The sequence below is a fragment of the Dama dama genome, chromosome 17 (assembly GCF_033118175.1).
Source record: "Dama dama isolate Ldn47 chromosome 17, ASM3311817v1, whole genome shotgun sequence".
Taxonomy (NCBI): Eukaryota; Metazoa; Chordata; class Mammalia; order Artiodactyla; family Cervidae; genus Dama; species Dama dama.
The window spans coordinates 46,370,576-46,390,539 of record NC_083697.1 but is presented as its reverse complement, the minus strand read 5'-3'; positions in this window follow the sequence as shown (position 1 = coordinate 46,390,539).

The following is a 19,964-nucleotide window of genomic DNA, read 5'->3' as shown; positions in this document are numbered from 1 at the left end:
CCTCACCCTCTGCCATTTTGAGTCAGGGGAGGATTATGGGTAACCTACCCCTTCCCCCTCCATCCTTAGGAACCCAGAGGTCCCCAGGGTCTGGTGGCTGGCCATGTTAGCAGTCCATACATTCTACATGGTGCAGTCAGTCATTGATGAGAGTCTTAGTTACATGTAAGAGCCTCCATATTTATTGCTGGAGAATTAAATGCATTTTCTGGTGCCAAGAGATTCCTCTTTGCAATTTTATCTACTGCTTCATTAAAGGTTCATAAAAGGAGTTGCTGGACGACACATTGCATGCACTATACTTCTAGATTAATCCCTAAAAACAGCACTCATTTTGCCCCTCCCCAGCCCCAGTCCCTCCAACAACTCTCCTATTTCAGCTAGACAATGTCTGCACCTTGGCCTACCATCAAAACATTTCATATTCTGACTCAGTTTACTCTTCTGCCTTCCATATAGCAGATACTCAATAAATATCTACAGAAAGAATAAAGACATTCTATTCTTCAATGATAAAACAGAGCAACAAATATTGACTGAATGTTTATTATATGTTAGGCAATTTCTGTGTCTTTGAGACTTGCAATAAACTCATGTGTCAAGTAGTATTATTATTCCTATTTTCCACTTATGAAAACAGATTAAGTGACCTGGCCAATAGTCCAATAGTTAATATTATTTATTAAGTTAACAAGTTTCAAAGCCAAGGCTCTAACTTCATCACACTCTCTTGTACTTACTCTCCTGGTACTCAGCCAACTTTTCCAATACTACCACAATGCCTTTGTGGAAGCTACTGTCTCATCAGGAAATACTTGTTCATTCCACTTGGCCAACTCCAACCAGCCTATCAAAACCCAGCTTTATCCCTTCTCTACCATGGAGACATCTTGAATTCTTCAACCCCCAGCTAACCCTCCTTCCCCAGAAGTCTCTCACTTTGTGCACCAATTCTTTTGGACCCCAGCATATGACAGATGGTAAAGTCTTTAGATCATTGCTTTGTACTATTTTTTAACTCAATAAATGTGGAATGAATAAATAAAACATTACAATGCAGCACTGATATATCCCAGAAGTATACATTTTGACTTCTCATTTATAAATACCTTAATGTGTTTCTCTATATAGTCTTTGCTGTTCAAACAGATCCATCTTCAAATGAATTAACTCAAGGTTGGAATGAATTAGCTACGGCAGTGCTGGTTGTTAACAGGGAGAGACTGTGTTCAGTATAGGCTTTGCTCGCTGACTCCCAAACAAGATGAACCAGGAGAGAACCACTAGACAGACTGTTGCATTTTCTACACCACAAAAACATAGACCAGAATATAAATGGGTTTGGCTGTTTTCTTCCACAGAGGGGCTATTCACTAACATTCTGATTTCTTTGCAATATAACCTAGCAGAGACATCTGTGTCTATTTTGTAAGCTTTTGATAACTTCACTTGGGGAACAGGTCTACTGAGGTCTACTGTTCTTTTCATCACTGAGCATTGCTAGTGCCTCGATAATGTAACTTCACAGTTAGGGCCTCAGCATCTGGAAAGGCAGGCAGGGTTGGTCCCAGTTGAGAGAACAAAACAACTAAATTAGCAGTCCATATCAACACTCCTGAAATCTAGTTAAGGATAATACATGTATCTGTAAGTTCCACTGGTTAACCTCACAGTCACTCACAGCTGACCTTCATGGAGGGGATGAGAGCAGCTTTCCTTTCATCTCCCTCCTCCTTCCTCCTTCTCCCTTAAACCTTCCATTTTTTTCAACCCGACACCTCATGTCTTAAGCCTAATCCAAAATAAGGTCCTCAAAATGTTCTAGAGTCCACTTCACTGAGAAATGTTGGGTCCTTCAGCATGCTTGGTAGAAAATTTTAAGCTTTTCTGAGTCTACCATGTAAATGAAACAAATGGATATTTCTCCATTTAATACGGACAATTTTTTATAGCATAATTTGGATTATTATTGTATTACTAGTATGTTTCTAATCTCCCTAAGACTCCACATGCCAATGAGAAATCAGTGATAGGAGAGAAAGGGATGAAGAGAATGTTGTCAAACCACAAAAAGATGATGAAGATGATGATTGTAAAACTGAAGTACCAAGCCCCTACTTAAGAGCTCTGTATGTAATATATCTCATTTAAATAACACAACACCTATGTTACAGATGTGTGTTTGAGCATTAGATGGAGTATTAGAGCCTCAGAAATTTGTTGTGCTGGTGCTTGGCCAATTTGCTCTCAGATCCATTTTTTGCTCTTCCCTTACTCTGACCTACAATCTGCATTTCAGCAGATGTTTTGCTGACAGCCTATGGCTAAGTTCAGCCTGTGGAGTATATTGGAAGGGATTGGACAATGGGAAGGTCCTTCCCCACTCCTGCTAAGCAGTGTTTCTGGCAGTGGCATCTTCTCTTTGGTTCCAGCTCCCCTTGGACAGTCCCTTCCTCTGGGGTGCCAGGTCGTAGGGAAGATTGTGACTTTCTCTATCTAGTCGTTGCTCTCTTCTCCCTAGCCCTGTTCACTGTTGGGCTCCTAAACATCAACATTAGTGTTAAAAATACTGATTAGCTTCCCTGGTAGCTCAACTGGTAAAGAATCCGCCTGTAATGCAGGAGACCCTGGTTTGATTCCTGGGATGGGTAGATCCCCTGGAGAAGGGATAGGCTACCCACTCCAGTAATCTCAGGCTTCCCTGGTGGTTCAGATGGTAATGAATCTGCCTGCAGTGTGTGAGACCCTGGTTCAATCCTTGGGTTGGGAATACTGGACTGGCCATTCACTCCAGTATTCTTGCCTGGAGAACCTCCATGGACAGAGGAGCCCAGGGTCACAGACAGTCAGACATGACTGAGTGATTAAGCACAGCACAGCAATTAACATGTATAATAAATTCCTTATGTTAAATATTTTTGGTTTAAAATACCAGATGTTTTCTTTTCTTTATTGGCCTCTGTCTGATTCACTTGCCCCAGGTCACACAGCTAGAAGATTACAAAGCTGGAATTCGAATCCATGTGTGTCTAATTCATACCTATGTTCTTAGCCCACTTACTTATCTCCTGGAACTTATATTTAAAAATAAGTAAAATAGTGTTTAGTTGTTAGACCTAGATGTATGAATTTTACTATTAAATATCATCCTAATTTGGTGAAGTTTAATTGTAGCTAAAACCCAAAGCCCTAAGGTTCAGTGTTGAGTCATCTTTTGCAGCATAGAAACCTACAGTTGCTTTCTTAAATTGTGTGGGAGAAAGTTTTGCTACTCAAAGTGTGGTCTTAGTTCTAGCAGGATTATTATCACCTGGGAGCTTTTTAGAAAAATGCAGAATGCTGGGTCTCATCACAGTCTGTGTTTTAACAAGATCCCCAGATGATTTATATACACAATAAAGTTTGAGAAACTACTAAAAGAATGTGATCTGAGTAAAGAATAAAACAAAAGCATCCTTAAAATTTAAAGGCTGGCACCATTAAAAAGTTTGTAAGTCTTTGATTTTCCAAATTTAAGAGCCACTATGTTCCAGCCTTTATCCCAGCTTACAGATGAGTTATGTTCAACATTCTAGTTGTTGGTACAATGTTGGGAATCATTTCCTCATAAGAACTGTGTTATGGATCTTAATTAGGTTTACAGGCTGGCCCATTAGATCTTAGGTTAAATCATATTGTGATGAGTATCAGGTTCATTTTAATAGGGAATAGAAGAAAAATCTCTTTTTTCTTGCCTACAAAGTTTTTTGTGTTACACGCTTTGGCATCATTCTGCTCCATCCAGGGTGCTATTTTCCCACTTGATCATTCCTCTCCCAGGCATCAGCCCTCGATGGCCCTTACCCAGACTCCCAATGTCCCCAAAGTACTCCAAATGAAGCTACACCATGTCACCTTCATCAGTCCCTTCATTTGTCAACACAGGTTGTGTTAGCAAGGAGTTATTATGAAAGTAATGAACTTTAATTCAAACTAATGGGTGGATAACTAGTTAAACACCCTCGGAGGAATTTACATATTTATAATGGAATAGTCGTTAGCTCAATTAAGTCTAGTGTAATAAATGGAATGGGAAAAAGTTCAAGACAGGGAAATGACTTGGTGAGGGGCCAACTTTCCTTGGGAGCACACCCTTGAGAACTGCCCCATTAACTTTCCTTGATACTCACCACATTTTTCCTTCATCTGCTCTAACTTCATTGTTGCCATTGCTTTTCTTTTGACAGTGGTCCCAAGGTATAGGACAAAGATTTCCTGTCTAAATATGTGATTTGCTTACAATTTAGGATTATCTGTAATGCAAAGATCAATCTATTGGTTCCATACTCTATTCATTATCCATCCCTGTAACAAATTACCCCCAAATCCATGGCTTAAAACCACAAACCTTTCTTATCTTACAGATTTTGTGAATTAGCTGATTGGTTCTGACTCAGGGTCCCTCAAGAAGTTGCTGTAATGCTGCTGCATGGATCAGCAGTTAATTTAATTCTTCTAATTCTTGACTTAGGGAGGGTCCACTTTGATGTTCACTTGAAGTTGTTGGTATGCCCCAGTTCCTTACCACATTGGCCTCTTCAGAGGTTGCCTGAACCTTCTCACATGTGGTCTCTGACTTCTGTCTCCCAAAGGCTGATTCATGACATGGCGGCCAGGTTCTCTCAGAGCCTAGAGTCAAGAGGGAGTGACCAAGAGACAGGGCCCCTATCCTGGAGGCCACCGTCTTTTTATAACCTAATCTCAGAAGTGACATCTCATCACTTCTGTTAATATTCCACTTTCTACAAGCAAGTCAGTAAATCAAGCCCACACTCAAGGGGAGAAGAATTAAATTGCATCTCTTAAGGAGAGGAGTATCAAAAAATATGTGGGTATATGTTTAAAACCAACACACTTACATAATAATTGAATTCAGTGACCAGATGTTTCTACCAGATTTTGAATTCTTTAACATTTGTGCCTCTATGTGTTGATATTTGGATACAGCACTGTCATAGGAGTCAGGACCTGCTGTTAGGCCCACATACTACCTTTACCAGCAATATGATCTTAAGGATTACCTATTTACTTTTGGAGTTAAAGGAGGTGTTATTCTTATTCCCTTTTCTGGAAATTGGGGGTATTGATGCCTAATCTGCCTAAACATCAATAATTTTGTGATGCTCTAATGAGAAAATGGATTTGAACATACTTTAGAATATGCCAGGTGAGCATCAGTTCTGGGGTTGGTTTACTTCATCTTCTCTGCTTTTTTGCATCATAACTACATCTCAGGATTAGCGAGGCTTAGTGAATTGCCTATTTTCTCCTTTTGATTAGTGGCTCCTCCTTTAAGTTTCAATAAACAAAACTTTCCTGGCTCACTGTTTTGTTTTTCCAAAGTCTCTTTCTTTTCCTTCTGAAGAGCATTTTAAGTTTCACAACACAGTGGAGAGAAAGGTATAGAGACTTCCCAAATATCCTCTATCTTCTCTCATACATAACATTATTTACCAGAATGGTGTGTTTGTAATGAAGGGTGTACCTACACTGACATCATAATCACCTGAATCTATAGTTTACTTTAGGGTTCACTCTTCAAGCTAAACAGTCTATGAGTTTGAACAAATGTATAATACATATATCTGTCATTACAATATCATACAGAGTATTTTCACTCCCCTAAAAATCCTCTCTTCTATGCCTATTATTTTTCACTTTCCACCCCTGGCAACCACAGACATGTTATTGTCTCCATAGTTTTGCTGTTCCACTATTTTTAAAAACTTTCATTTTTTACAATTTGCAGTCCAAGACCTTAAGCTACTGAAATCCTAGTAAAGACTATATCTATGGATCTAATGCCACATACCCAGATGGCTTCAGGGCTTACTTTGCTTCTTATACTCTGACATAGTTCTTTTGACCTTTCATTTTCCATAATGAAAAAAGCCATACTTAGTCTTCTTGGCAACTTAATGTTCCGTTCAATAGTCCATGTGAGGATTCTAATAATAAGGTCCTTACTCAACACCCAGCTTCCATTTGTAGGTTGATCCTCCTGACTTAGATTGGTCCTTCAGACTTACTAGGTTCTGTGGTTGTGGGAAAGTTTTCTTCTTATTCTCACTGAATGCACTTCTGGTCCTTTGTCAATGCATGATCTAAGAAATAGTTTCATGCTTCCTGGAGGGAAAGAGCAAATGAGCTCAGATGGCAGTGGTCGGGTGCTCTCACTCCACCGCCTCTCTCTCTCTCACCCCGCGTTTTGTAAACACGTGGTTATGTAACAGCTGAGACCACTTACGGCACGGTGCGTGTGTGTCACGATGTACCTGCTTGGCCACGAGCCACTTTTGTTCTGTAAACATATAAGCCCACCTGGAAAGCCCTTGCAGCTGTGTTATGGATGCATCATTGCTACGTCCCCTGGGCCAACTACAAGAGAATACAGCATGGCTGCCACACAGCTGCTGGGCCAGCCCGGAGGGAATGAGCGTGTCTGCAGCTCCTGTGACTCCTGGAGTTTTCTTCCAGCTTCCCTGCTCATGCCTTGCCTTCGCTGGGTTCAGAGAACAATGAGCACAGTGCGAACAGCAAGACAAGTGGCATAGTCAGCAGGATACCCAGCAGGTAGAGGAGCCTGAGGCTCCAAGGGAAGGAGGAAGCCAGTGACCACCACATAGTATGTGGTACCTGGTGGCCGTGGCCCTCTCTGTGTGGGTCCCAGTAGAAGACTGGGAGGCAGTAGATGGGTCACTGGACAGCCCTGAAAAAGCGTTGCAGGTGGTGAGTTCCCGTTTGCCAGACCAAGTGGCACGTACTGCCCCTGGCGCCGTGGGGTGGATTTTTCTGATTGCCCTGAAAGCTGATATGGACAGTGCCCTGCGTGATGCTGTGCAAGTCCATGAGCTGCAGAGATGGGAGGAAGAGTTAGAACCACATATGCTGGCGCAAGAAATGTGTGGCCTTGATGAACTCAGTGCCTTGAACGTGAGGTAATGACAGTGATGATGAACATTGTGAGACTGTGGGTCCCCGCTTGGCAATGAAGCCCATTGTCCAGCAGAAAGTGAAGGATCAGCTGCCTAAAACTGTGGGGCTGGGGCATCCTCAAGGGGCCCCCCGTGTGACTGAGTCCACCACATATAGACCACATACTCAAGTAGAGATCAACTCAGGTAAGCGATTCTGGCAAAAGCAAGGGGAACCCTTGGCAGCATGGCTTTTGCAACTCTGGGACAGAGGGGTGGATGGTATAATTTGTTCTGGGGACAAAACAGAATGATTGCTATCTATGATCACTCAACCCTCATTGAGACAAAGTTTGCAGAACACTAGGTGACTCATAGAGGGGGCGCCTAATCAGACACACACCCTGATGGAATGGATTAACGCTGCCATCCACATGGTGTGAGCTAATTCCCGAGAGTTCCCAGATGCTGTGACTAAATGGTATACCTATGCCAAGTTGACTCAAGTTGTGAGAGAACTGGGCATGAAACCACCAATATTTAGCCCAAATTACCCGTGGCCCAGATAAGCATTTTATGAGTGGCATATGCTGTGCCATTTTGAACAATGCCCTGTCTACCTCTTTTGGATCCCTGATTGCTATTCTTGTGCCCTATGTGGGGCACCCCATCGATGAAGTGACCTAGATGGTGGTTATCTTGGGAGAAATAGAGGGGCAGTGGTGGGCAAAAGGTGTCAGGAGTGTGAAGACCCCAAAGAGGGACCGAGCTGATAAAAGCCTCATCTGGGTGATGTGAATGCAAATGTGAGCTGACTTGGATGGAGATTCTACTGGACAGGCTGTGTCCTCTCTGAAAGATTTAGAATAGTGTACAAGATGGTTGGATGGCATCACCGACTCGATGGACATGAGTTTGAGTGGACTCCGGGAGTTGGTGATGGACAGGGAGGCCTGGCGTGCTGCAGTCATGGTCTTGCAAAGAGTTGGACACGACTGAGCTACTGAACTGACTGAAAAATGAAAGGAAAAGAAAGTGAAATTGCTCAGTCGTGTCCGACTCTTTGCGACCCCGTGGACTGTAGGCCATCAGGCTCCTCCATCCATGGGATTTCCCAGGCAAGAATACTGGAGTGGGTTGCCATTTCCTTCTCCAGGGGATCTTCTTGACCCATGGATCGAACCCGGGTCTCCTGCATTGCAGGCAGACACTTTAACTTCTGAGCCACCAGGAAAATGGACTGTGTCCTGTGCTGTAGGTTTAGGACCATGTACTGTAAAGGCTGTGTCCTATGATGTGATAACAGTGCACTGGAAAGGCTGTGTCCTCAGATTTAGAGACGTGTAACTACGTGGGTGGACCATGGACACTGCAAAAATCCCCTCCTTGAAGGGGTTGCCTTGGAGCCTGTGGGAGGTCTTTGTGGGTAACATGAGTTCCAGGTTGCATCCTGGGTGACAAGTGCTGTTTGCTGTTGTAGCCCATGCTGCTGTTGCAAGACATAAATCCAAGGGTCACCGTTACTCACCAAGGAAATATCGCTGATGACTGTGCATAGATTGTGAGGAGAGAGACCCTGAAGGGGTAGAAGATAGGGAAAGAGCAAGCCATTTTGCCAACCTAAGGGAGATAATATACTTAGAAGCAGGAAATGTATAACTTCCTGAAGAGCTGCATTCCCTGTTCAAATTAGAGGTATATCAAGTACATGGATTTTTTTTTTTCTTTCTGAAATTTCTCTGGCCTCTCTTTCTACTTTTTTTAGGAGTATCTACCTAAATATGTCATTGACTTTTCAATACTTCTTCTGCTTTCAGTGTATTTGTGACCTCATTTACCACCTTAACTCCAAGTACATTATGTACATTTTTATTGACTTTGGACCTGCAGACTGTTTTTATTTAAGTCTATTTATCATAGACTTAAAGGCAGCTTCTCAACTTCCCTGCTGTCACCAGTATTATAGGAAAATGCAGACTGCTATAATTGGATCCATCTTTCACACAAACCTTTTCTTTCTCTTATTCACCTTTTGCTGGTTCCAAGCTGGCTAAAGCATTGCCTTATTAAAGTAATGGCAAGAACTAGACCTTAAGAGGAATAGTCAAGGCTCAGAGAAGGCTCAGAACATTTTTTAAGCATCTAACAACATGGTTAGATGTTTCATAAATGTGATTAGTAGAGAATACAAAAGAATAACAATCTTAGATCATATTATAAATCAGGTGGTGTTTGTGGTAAAGAACTTGCCTGCCAATGCAGGAGATCTGGGTTTAATCCCTGGGTTAAGAAGATCCCCTGAAGGAGGAAATGGCAACCCACCCCAGTATTCTTGCCTGGAGAATCCCCATGGACAGAGGAGCCTGGTGGGCTACAGTCCATAAAGTCTCAACGAGTTGGACATGATTGAAGTGAGTTAGCAGGCATAAACCATTGAGTGATTGGTAAGGTGTTTGTGATTTTACTCATCGAGTGCTCAGAGGGCAGGAAAAAATGAATAAATAAATAAGCCAAGGGTCACATGTAAAAGCAAATTGAAAAGAGAATAATGGATTTATAGTCAGAGGAAGTGTATTCTAGTTCTAACACTGGCAGTTAGTAGTTGTGTGTCCTTGGGCCTGTTGTTTAAGCTTTCAATTTCCTCAAGTAAGAAATAGTGGCATTGCTCTGTTCATAGGTTGTTTTGAGAATTCAATGAAGTAAGGGGAAGGCAGCTGTGTATATGCTAAAATAATGCTTTCTCCTATATATAGAAAAATGTGAAACATTTCATTTATTTATGCCTAAGTGATGGGTCAGTCCCCTGACTCTCATCTTACTGGATCTCTCCTGAGATCAAATGCTACTAACTTGTTGAGGACCACACCCTCCTAGGTCTATCTCTCTGGTTGATCCTCTACTCTTTGGAGTCACCACTCTCGCCTCCTTTTCTCTTTCTGCTATATAGTCTTAGCTAGTTGTTTTTTGGTTTTTGTTTTTTTTTTTTTTTGTAAAGGAAAATATCAGCTTTGCAAGCATCCCTCCAAGATTTCACTTAGATGGTTTCTCTGAATTCTTGTCTTTGATGGGCATGAGGCAGGGGAGGAAAACATGTCCTCGAATATTGGTGACAGAGAGCAAAAGCACAATGTAAACAATCTTATCTAATACTATGAAATGTACCTTGTTGAGTGTAGACCTTGCGTTCTTCCCAAAGTTAAGTTTGAAGTAACATGTCAGCCATTGACTAAAGCCAGGTGAAGATAGCAGACTATAGATCAGATCAAGCATCAGAGAAAATTGTGGATTTATTGCCATCAAAACTGTGGTGTTAGTGGAAACCACATGGGAGGCAAGCCCCCCACCCCCGCAAGAAAGCCCAAAAAGCCAAGAACCAAGAACTGAATTAGGGAAAGGTTTGTACCCCAGAGCGAGGGAGTGCATGCACGTCAGTCCTGTCTAACTCTTTGCGATGCCATGGACTGGAACCCACCAGGCACCTCTATCCATCGGATTCTTCCAGCAAGAATACTAGAGTGGGTTGCCATGCCCTCCTCCAGGGGATCTTCTGACCCACAGATCAAACCCATGTCTCCTGCATCTTCTGCAGTGCAGGCAGACTCTACCTCTGAGCCACTGGGGAAGTACACTGAGGGAGAGGAGTGGACCACAAGAAGCAGAAGATTTCAGAGTTGGAACTAAATTAAGTGTTTCAAGAAGGAAAGGGTGTCATCATGTCTTCTTACTGATCCCTTGGGTGCTGAAAATTTGCACATCTAGGGATGCAATAAGAATTGTGAATTAAAAGAAACTATTTAAAATGGCCTTTTAAACTTGATTACTGTTTCCGTTAAATTATTTTTCATTTGGAAACACTTTTGCCTAGGAATAACAAAATGCATGTACTTTATCCTGGCTTTATACAATTACTTATCAAGTCTATGCACAGAGGTCAGTGTGAAGGTGATGCAACTCTAAGTAAGTCTCTGCTTATGTAAGGGAAACAAATCAAGTCAGAATGGTCATTGTGTCACTGAGAGCCTATGTCAGTTCCTCAGAATGCCCTCACTCATTGGGTGGCCTAAAAAATCAGACATTTATTCTCTCACAGTCCTGGGGGCAAGAAGTTTGAAATTAACAGATCTTCAGGGTCATGTTCTTTCTACAGGCTCTAGGAAAGAATATTTTCTTGCCTCTTTCTAGCTTCTAGTAGTTGCCAGGGATCTTTACTCGTCCTTGGCTCATAGCTACATTGCTGTTTTCACATGGTCTTCTATTGTCATATGGCCTTGTTCCGCCTTTATGTCTTCACATATTCTTCTTCAAATTATACCAGTCATTGACGTTTGTGCCCACCCTAATCCGGATGACGTCATCTTAACAAATTACATCTGGAAGCACCGTGTTACTAAATAAGATCCCATTCTGATTTCTGGATAGACATGAATTTGGGGGGATATTATCCCTGGTGTCTCAGATAGAAAAGAATCTGCCTGCAATGCAGGAGACCCGAGTTTGATCCCTAGGCCAGGAAAATTCCCTGGAGAAGGGAATGGTTACTCATTCCAGTATTCTTGCCTGGAAAATCCTGTGGACAGAGGAGCCTAGGAGGCTACATTCCATGGGGTCACAAAGAGTCAGACACAACTGAATGACTAACACTTTATCCAACCCAACAGGGACCCTTTTATCTGCACTATGTACATGTAATGTAAACAATGCAATATATGGAGTTGCCCAGGTTGAGGCAAACCTGATGAATACACTTAAATGTTTTTCTATGGAAGCTTCAGTTCCCACAATCTTGGCTACTGACTCATGCTGGATTGGACCCTTGTTTATATATTTATATTGCATGTAAAACAGAGATACATATTTTTTTTTCCCCAAAGAGTTAAGAATGTTTTTCTGGTTGTGTATTAGCAGGGTGTGTACTGATTAGAATTCTGTAATGTTTATGCCCTTTAGATGCCCCTAGTAAACGTATGTGATCTTGAATCTCAGTGACAGTTATTTTGTAGACTTGTACCTGCTATAGCTGCTATGTGAGAGCCTGCATATTTATTATTCTATACATAGTGGAACTAACCAGAGATAATGTAAATCAAGTTCTGCTCTTTCATGTGCAACAAATTTGAATTTAAATAACAGATGGATTCAAATAGTTTTCTGAGATCAGGCCTACCAGAATAATTAGAAGGAATAATCTGGTAATACTGATAAGATTTTTGAAATGTGAATGGACTGTTTTCAAATGAGAAGGCATTCATTAAAAAAAAAAAAATCTGCCAACAGGTGAGATAATAGATCTTGGAAGATTTTAGCAGGTCATAAATCTATAAAAAGAATTACAGTTAAAAAAAAGTAATGATTCTACATGGCCCAAAATGGTCTTATCCATAGCTCACTGAATAGGAAGCAAAATGCAATAATAACTGTTGCCTTTAATTCATAAGTAAAGAAAAAAGTTAGGAAAGGATGTAGGCTGTCCCTGACATTCAGTTTCCTTTTTCAAAATAGGAAAAATACTGCCTGAAATATAGAGTGATTAGTGGTTAAAGAGGTCATGTGAAATGACATTACACAGAAGGGCATAGAAAGTTCATAGAATTAGACATACACAAAGTAATTGATAAAGATGAGAATATGGTGTATGGCAAGACCAGAGGAAGGTATAGAATATGATGAAAAGTGACAAAGGACTTTATACCATCATCTCTGTTCTCTCATTGGCACCAGATATATAATTCCAAATTCTGCATATATTCTAAGAGATATTCTATTGACATTTCATACTATATAAAATACAACTTTTTATCTTATTTCTTATGGCTGTATTGCCTCTTATCATCTCACTACTTTTTGTGGAAGCAACAATTCAGTCAAGGTTGACTTCACAGGGGATCTTGAATACTTCTGGCTTTCTAAAAATAATTTCAGTTGACATTTCCTCTCTACTATTCCTCCCTAATTCTCTCACCTATTCCCTTTCTGTCCATCTTCACTTCAGATCCCATATTTAGATATATTACCCATATTCAAGAAGTCAGACTTTCTGCATTCCTGTTCATTCAACATACCAGATTAGGCCTCCAGATGCATGGTTTTGACTTTGTCATGTTACTACTTAAATATATTCAATTTCTTGATAATGCTGCTTAGTTTTCTGCTTCCTAAGCTGCTAGTAATTGCCTTTCCATATACTATGTTCAAACTAAAACATTCTACCTGTCATTCTATGAATTAGAACTATGCATTACTGCTTCTATATTGATTCACCCCGTTTGCTCTGAAGTAATTCCCCTCTCATTCTTACTATAGATACTCGGCATCATTAACATGAACAAACATCTATTTTGTAATTAAATAACACTGAGCTATCATACTGTCATCTGGCCGAAGTCAACAACGTATGTGCTTCTGACTCCATAATGCATAGCAATCATGCTTTATCCATCTATCAGTGAAACACTTCACCTATTTAGGAACAATCCCATTGAGGACCCTGGTGGAAAGCAGAGGCCTACTCCCTCCTATAGTAGTTCATGGAGCTTAAAATACACCCTTCGTGGTATTTACTTCCATGAAGTTGACTTAGGTTTCTGAGTTTTGCCAAAACTAGTTCCCTAGCTACCTTCTCAGTTCTACAGTTTCAATGCATTCCTTTTCTACTTGTTTGTCATATTAGTTTGTTACAATCGAGTATAATGGAAAACATCTAAGGAGCAGAATAAGAGAAGGATCTTAGTAGGTGTGGCCTTTGATCGGTGCCATGAAGGATTAACATGCCCTTGAAGAAACAGATATAACATTATCAACCATACATTAATATAATTATTTTGGGGCAAGAGTTATTAGATGTTTACTGTATGTTAAGACTTACATTCATTTTGTTTTTAACTTTCAAAGTAACTCTTTAGGTATGGCATCAGCAAGCCCTGTTAGTTGCCTACAAAAATTTTGTTTTGACATTTTTCTCACTAAAAAATCCCTGATTTTGTTTAGGATAACAATATTTTCAGTAAAAGTATTTGGTTTTCCATTCAACAAGGTGTGACCATGTTTCTTAGTTTTAGCCAATAGGAATTAGGTAACAGTGTCTTGAATAGAGTGCCCTTCTGAATAAAAATGCAAAGGGAAATATTTTGTTCCCTTTTCCCATGAGCTGCCACATATCAAGAATGATTGAAAAATATCTATTCAGATCCTTTGCACATTTCTTTGCTATTGAGTTGCATGAGTGTCTTGTATATTTTGGATTAACCCTGTATTAGATATGTGGCTTAGAAATATTTTCTCTCATTCCATAGGTTGCTTTTTCATTTTGTTGATGTTTTCCTTTGCTGTGAAGTTTTGTTTTTTTAAGTTGATGTAGACAAATATACTCAGTTTTGTTATAGATATTTTTCCCAAAGAAAACCTACGAATGGTCAACAGGTATATAAAACGGTGTTCAACATCCCTAATCACGCTGCTGCTGCTGCTAAGTCGCTTCAGTTGTGTCCGACTCTGTGTGACCCCATAGACGGCAGCCCACCAGGCTCCCCCATCCCTGGGATTCTCCAGGCAAGAATACTGGGGTGGGCTGCCATTTCCTTCTCCAATGCATGAAAGTGAAAAGTGAAAGTGAAGTCGCTCAGTCATGTCCGACTCCTAGCGACCCCATGGACTGCAGCCTACCAGGCTCCTCCATCCATGGGATTTTCCAGGCAAGAGTACTGGAGTGGGGTGCCATTGCCTTCTCCACCCTAATCATGAGGGAAATGCAAAGCAAAACCAGAGTTAGAGATCACTGAACACCTGTTAAGATGTTTACTATCAAAACAACAAAAGATAAACATGCTGGTGAGAAGGTGAAGAAAAGGGAACACTTCTACACTGTTGGTGGGAATGTAAACTCTACAGACTCTATGGAAAACAGTATGGAGTGTCCTCAAGAAAAACTAGAAACAGAACTACCGCATGATCTAGCAGTCTCCCTTCTGGCTGTCTATCTAAAGAAAATGAAATCATTATCTTGTAGAGATAGCTGCACTCTCAAGTTCATTGCATCATTATTCACAATAGTCAATGTACAGAAACACCCTAAGTGTCTATCAGTTAATGAATGGATAGAGAAAATGTAGAATATGAGGGACTAATATTCAGCCTTAAAGAATATCCTGCCATTTGTGGCAATATAGGTAAATCTGGAGAGCAATATCCTAAGTGATATAACATACAGATACAAATTCTGCTTGATGGATCTAAAGAAAAAGTTGTACTCATAGAAACAGAAAATAGAATGGTGGTTGCTATGGGCTATAGGAATGGAGAAAATGGGGAACGTTTGGCGAAAGGGTATAAACTTCCAGTTATAAAATGAATAATGGCCAAAGATCATATGGATAACATAGTGGATATAGTTGATGATACTGTATTGTATAATTCAAAATTGCCAAGAGGGTATAATTTATTATTCTCACCAAAATGAAAAAAAAACCACAGATGATATACAGATGGCAAAAAAACATATGAAAATAATGTTTACATCATATGTCATCAGGAAAACACAAAGTAAAACAACAATGAGATACCACTACAGTTCTATTAGAATGGTCAAAATCTAGAATACTGGCAGCACCAAATCCTAGTGAGGATATAGAACAATAGTAACTCCCATATATTCCTGGTAGGAATTCAAAATGATACAGCCACTTTGGAGACTGGCATTTCTTATAAAACTAAATAAACTCTTACAATACCATCCAGCAATCATGCTCCCTAGAATTTACTAAAAGGAGTTGAAACCTGTGTCCACACAAAAACCTGCATTGGGATGTTTATAGATGCTTTGTTCAAAATTGGCAAAACTTGGAACAACCAGAAAGTCCCTCAGTAGGTGAATAAATAAACATACTATGCTGTATCTAAATAACATAATATTATTCAAGGTTAAAAAAAATGAGCTTTCAAGCTGTGAAAAGACATGAAGGAAACTTAAATGCATATTGCTAACAGAGGGAAGTCAATCTGAAAAGGTTACATACTGTATGATTCCAACTATCTGACATTCTGGAAAAAACAAAACTATGGAGATGGTGAAAAATCAATGGTTTCTTGGGTAGAGGAGGGATAAATGGGCAGAACACAGAGGATTTTAGGTCTATAAAATAGTATGTATTAAGAGGATAAATATGCATCACTATACATTTGTCCAAACTCATGGATATATAACACTAAGAGTGAACCTTAAGGTAAACTGTGGTGTTTGAGTGATTATTATGTGTCTTTTTAGTTCCATTCTTGGTAACAAATACACCAGTCCCATTGAAGCTGTTTTGATAGTTGGGGAGGCTGTATGTTATGGATGTAGGAAGTATATGAGAAATCTCTGAACCTTCTTTCAATTTTGCTGTGAACCTAAAACTGCTCTACAAAGTGAAGTATTTTTAAAAGAGAAGAAAATATAATGTTGAGTCAGAAAACTAGGGAATGCCATTGGCTTATTGATGACAACATGGAGCCATTGTACAAGCCTTGAGCTGCCAGCCTCTGATTTCTTATTATATGGGAAAAATAGTAGTGACATAAACACATGGAGATTAATGCAGGTATTTTGCTACAGATGCATGATAAGTCACTTCAGTTGTGTCTTACTCTTTGTGACCCCATGGACTGTAGCCTGCCAGGCTCCTCTATCCATGGCATTCTCCAGGCAAGAATATTGGAGTGGGTTGCCATGCCCTCCTCCAGGGGATCTTCTCTACCCAGGGATCGAACCCAAGACTCCCTCATTGCAGGTAGATTCTTACCATCTGAGCCACAAGGGAAGCCCGAGAATACTGGAGTGGGTAGCCTATCCCTACTCTAGGGGACCTTCCTCACCCAGGAATCGAACCAGGGTCTCCTGCATTGCAGGCAGCTTCTGTACCAGCTGAGCTACCTGGGAAGCAGCTAAATGCAATTCTAAGACAATTCTAAGACTAGCAAACAGTTTAAATAGCTTGCTTAAATAAATATCCTAGTTTGTAATGAGAGAGTCAAAATTTGTACCTATGTATTTTGCCTGCTGTGTCCATGTTCTTAACCAATGATAACTTAGTTTATTCAGAATCAGATACATGGAGTACTTTTCAAAGTGAAGTTCTCCACCATTCTAGTATAAAAAGTATAGCTCCTTGGAAGGGATTTTTTTCCCTCTCGGGAATAAAATTGATTTTGTACTTTAAAAATTTTGTCTGGGAATGCTAGAATCCATCAGGTATGAGAGTTTTCTTAGTCAGATATAACTGTAAACAATGGACTCTTTTAAACAAACCCACCAGAATTCAAAAATTCAAAGGAGCATGTTTACTCAGAGTAGTAAGTTAAAGAGGCTACATTCTTATCTCTACAATGCTTCTTCCTGTTTTCCAAAACCCTTGGGCACTCTTGGAGAAGTGACTATCCAGTCAGTCCATTAACCTCACAGAAATTAGTTTTATGGCTTCATTTTCAAATGAAAATAAATTAACCATCTGCCTTAGTTACATACTTGATTCCAAATTGCTTTGGGGGGGGGGGGGTTAAAAATAAAATCATCAAGGAAATGATGAAGATTTATTACATTTTGGCATAATAAAACTTCCCCGTACATGGCCTCATCCCCCCAGCATTCATACCTTGCGCCATAACCTCACCATCCATCTATCTTTGCTCCCTTCACCCTCTCATCTTGAGGCTTCCAACCAGACTCTTTCCTCTCTGAATTTCCTTTCCTCCATTATTCCTGAATGTGTTTTCCATGCCATCTTCAATACATCTTTTTCAATCTCCTTGATAAAATCTTCCCAGTCCCTCCCTTCTTTCTTGTTTGGGTCCCATCTTCTATACTCTCTGAATGCCTTATTTGTATATTTTCTTGGTATTATGGTTATTCATGTATATGCTGTTTCTCCTATGGGTTTGTATGCTTCCATGGAGCATCTTAGAGTTAAGATCAGGGTGAAAGGGCCTGAGAAATTTTCTTGTCCAGCCCTTAATACTACAGATGAAGAACTGAGGCTTGAGAGGGTTAAGTGAGTGCCTTGCTTTTCGCAGGTGGCAGGAGTGAAGGCTGTATGCTAGGTTCCTTCAATTATATTACATCTTGTTTTGCCATTTGATCCAGAACCAAGCACAGAGATCTCTTCAGAGGAGATACTCAATGATCATTAAATTTGATTTTTAAAAATCAAATTGGTAACTGTGAAAAACTTAAAATATATAACAGAAGGTTTGGGGTGGTTGTGGAGAAAGGAGAACTTTATACTCTGGTAGGAAGGATGAAAGTTGGTACAAACCCTTTGGAGAGAATTTAGTAACAAATACTGCATGCATTCTCATTCTCTCAGTCATGTTCAACTCTGTAACTCCCTGGACTGTAGCCCACCAAGTTCCTCTGTCTCTTGGACTTCCCAGGCAAGAATATTGGGGTGAGTTGCCATTTCCTCCTCCAGGGAATCTTCCCAACCAACGGACTGAAGTCTCATCTCCTTCATTGGCAGGCTCTTTAGTGCAGAGCCACCAAGAAGACCCATCAGTTCAGTTCAGTCGCTCAGTCATGTCCGACTCTTTGCCACCTCATGGACTGCAGCATGCCAGGCCTCCCTATTCCTCACCAACTCCTGGAGTTTACCCAAACTCATGTTCATTGAGTCACTGATGCCATCCAACCATCTCATCCTCTCTCGTCCCCTTCTCCTCCCGCCATCAATCTTTCCCAGCATCAGGGTCTTTTCACATGTGTCAGTTCTTCACATCAGGTGGCCAAAGTATTGGAGTTTCACCTTCAGCATAAGTCCTTCCTATGAATATTCAGGACTGATTTCCTTTAGAATGGACTGGTTGGATCTCCTTGCAGTCCGAGGGACTCTCAAGAGCCTTCTCCAACACCACAGTTCAAAAGCATCGATTCTCCTACGCTCAGCTTTCTTTATAGTCCAACTCTCACATCCATACATGACTACTGGAAAAACCATAGCTTTGACTATACGGACCTTTGTTGGCAAAGTAATGTCTCTGCTTTTTAATATGCTGTGTAGGTTACTCATAACTTTTCTTCCAAGGAGCAAGCGTCTTTTAATTTCATGGCTGCAGTCACTATCTGCAGTGATTCTGGAGCTCCCTCCCAAAAAAAGCCCATCACTGTTTCCATTATTTCCCCATCTATTTGCCATGATGTGATGGGACCAGATGCCATGATCTTAGTTTTCTGAAGTTCCATGGTAACAAATAGTACATATGAATAAATAATCCATTTGTCACAATATAGAAATAACATTCCTAGGTTTGTACCTTGCAGAGATACATTGATATGTTCACAAAAGAGATAAACAAAGAGATGTTTATTGATAAAGGAAAGAATTGGATACCACCTAACTATACCTTAGTAGGAAATAGGATAAATAATTAAGGCTTATTTAAAATAATGTGATATTCTACACTGTGAATATTGGTGAAGAACTCATGTATCGTGTAGATAAATATCTATAGACAAATCTAACAAAAAATGTTGAAAATTGAAAATTGATAAGGAATACACATAATGTAATATCATCATATAAATATTTGTTTTTATGTAAATATTTACATGTGAAAAACAACATCATATATTACTTAGGACAACATACATATGTAGGAAAGCAGAAATATATGTGTGAATAGCCATGATCAAATTTAGGGTAAGGATAGAGGGGGTCCACAGGAGGTAGATGTGATTGAGGAGGGGTACAAGGAGTCTCCACTGCACTGACAGTGAACTTTTTAAAGCTTTGTGATTAGTACATGCATGTTCACTTAACTCTTTATAAGTTTTGCTCTATGTCACAAATGTAATAAGTTTTAAAAATGAATTTTGAAAGTTGTCTCTGCCACGATCTTGGAGGGCAATTCCAAAGTGAAATATCTCAGTGTGCTCTGAGAAATGTCAGAATAAACAAAAAAATGCCTAATCATTGAGATTATGGCTTTGAAGGTAATTATTGTTGCTTAGATTTATCATTTTTAAAAGTGTTCGATAAAATAAGCTAT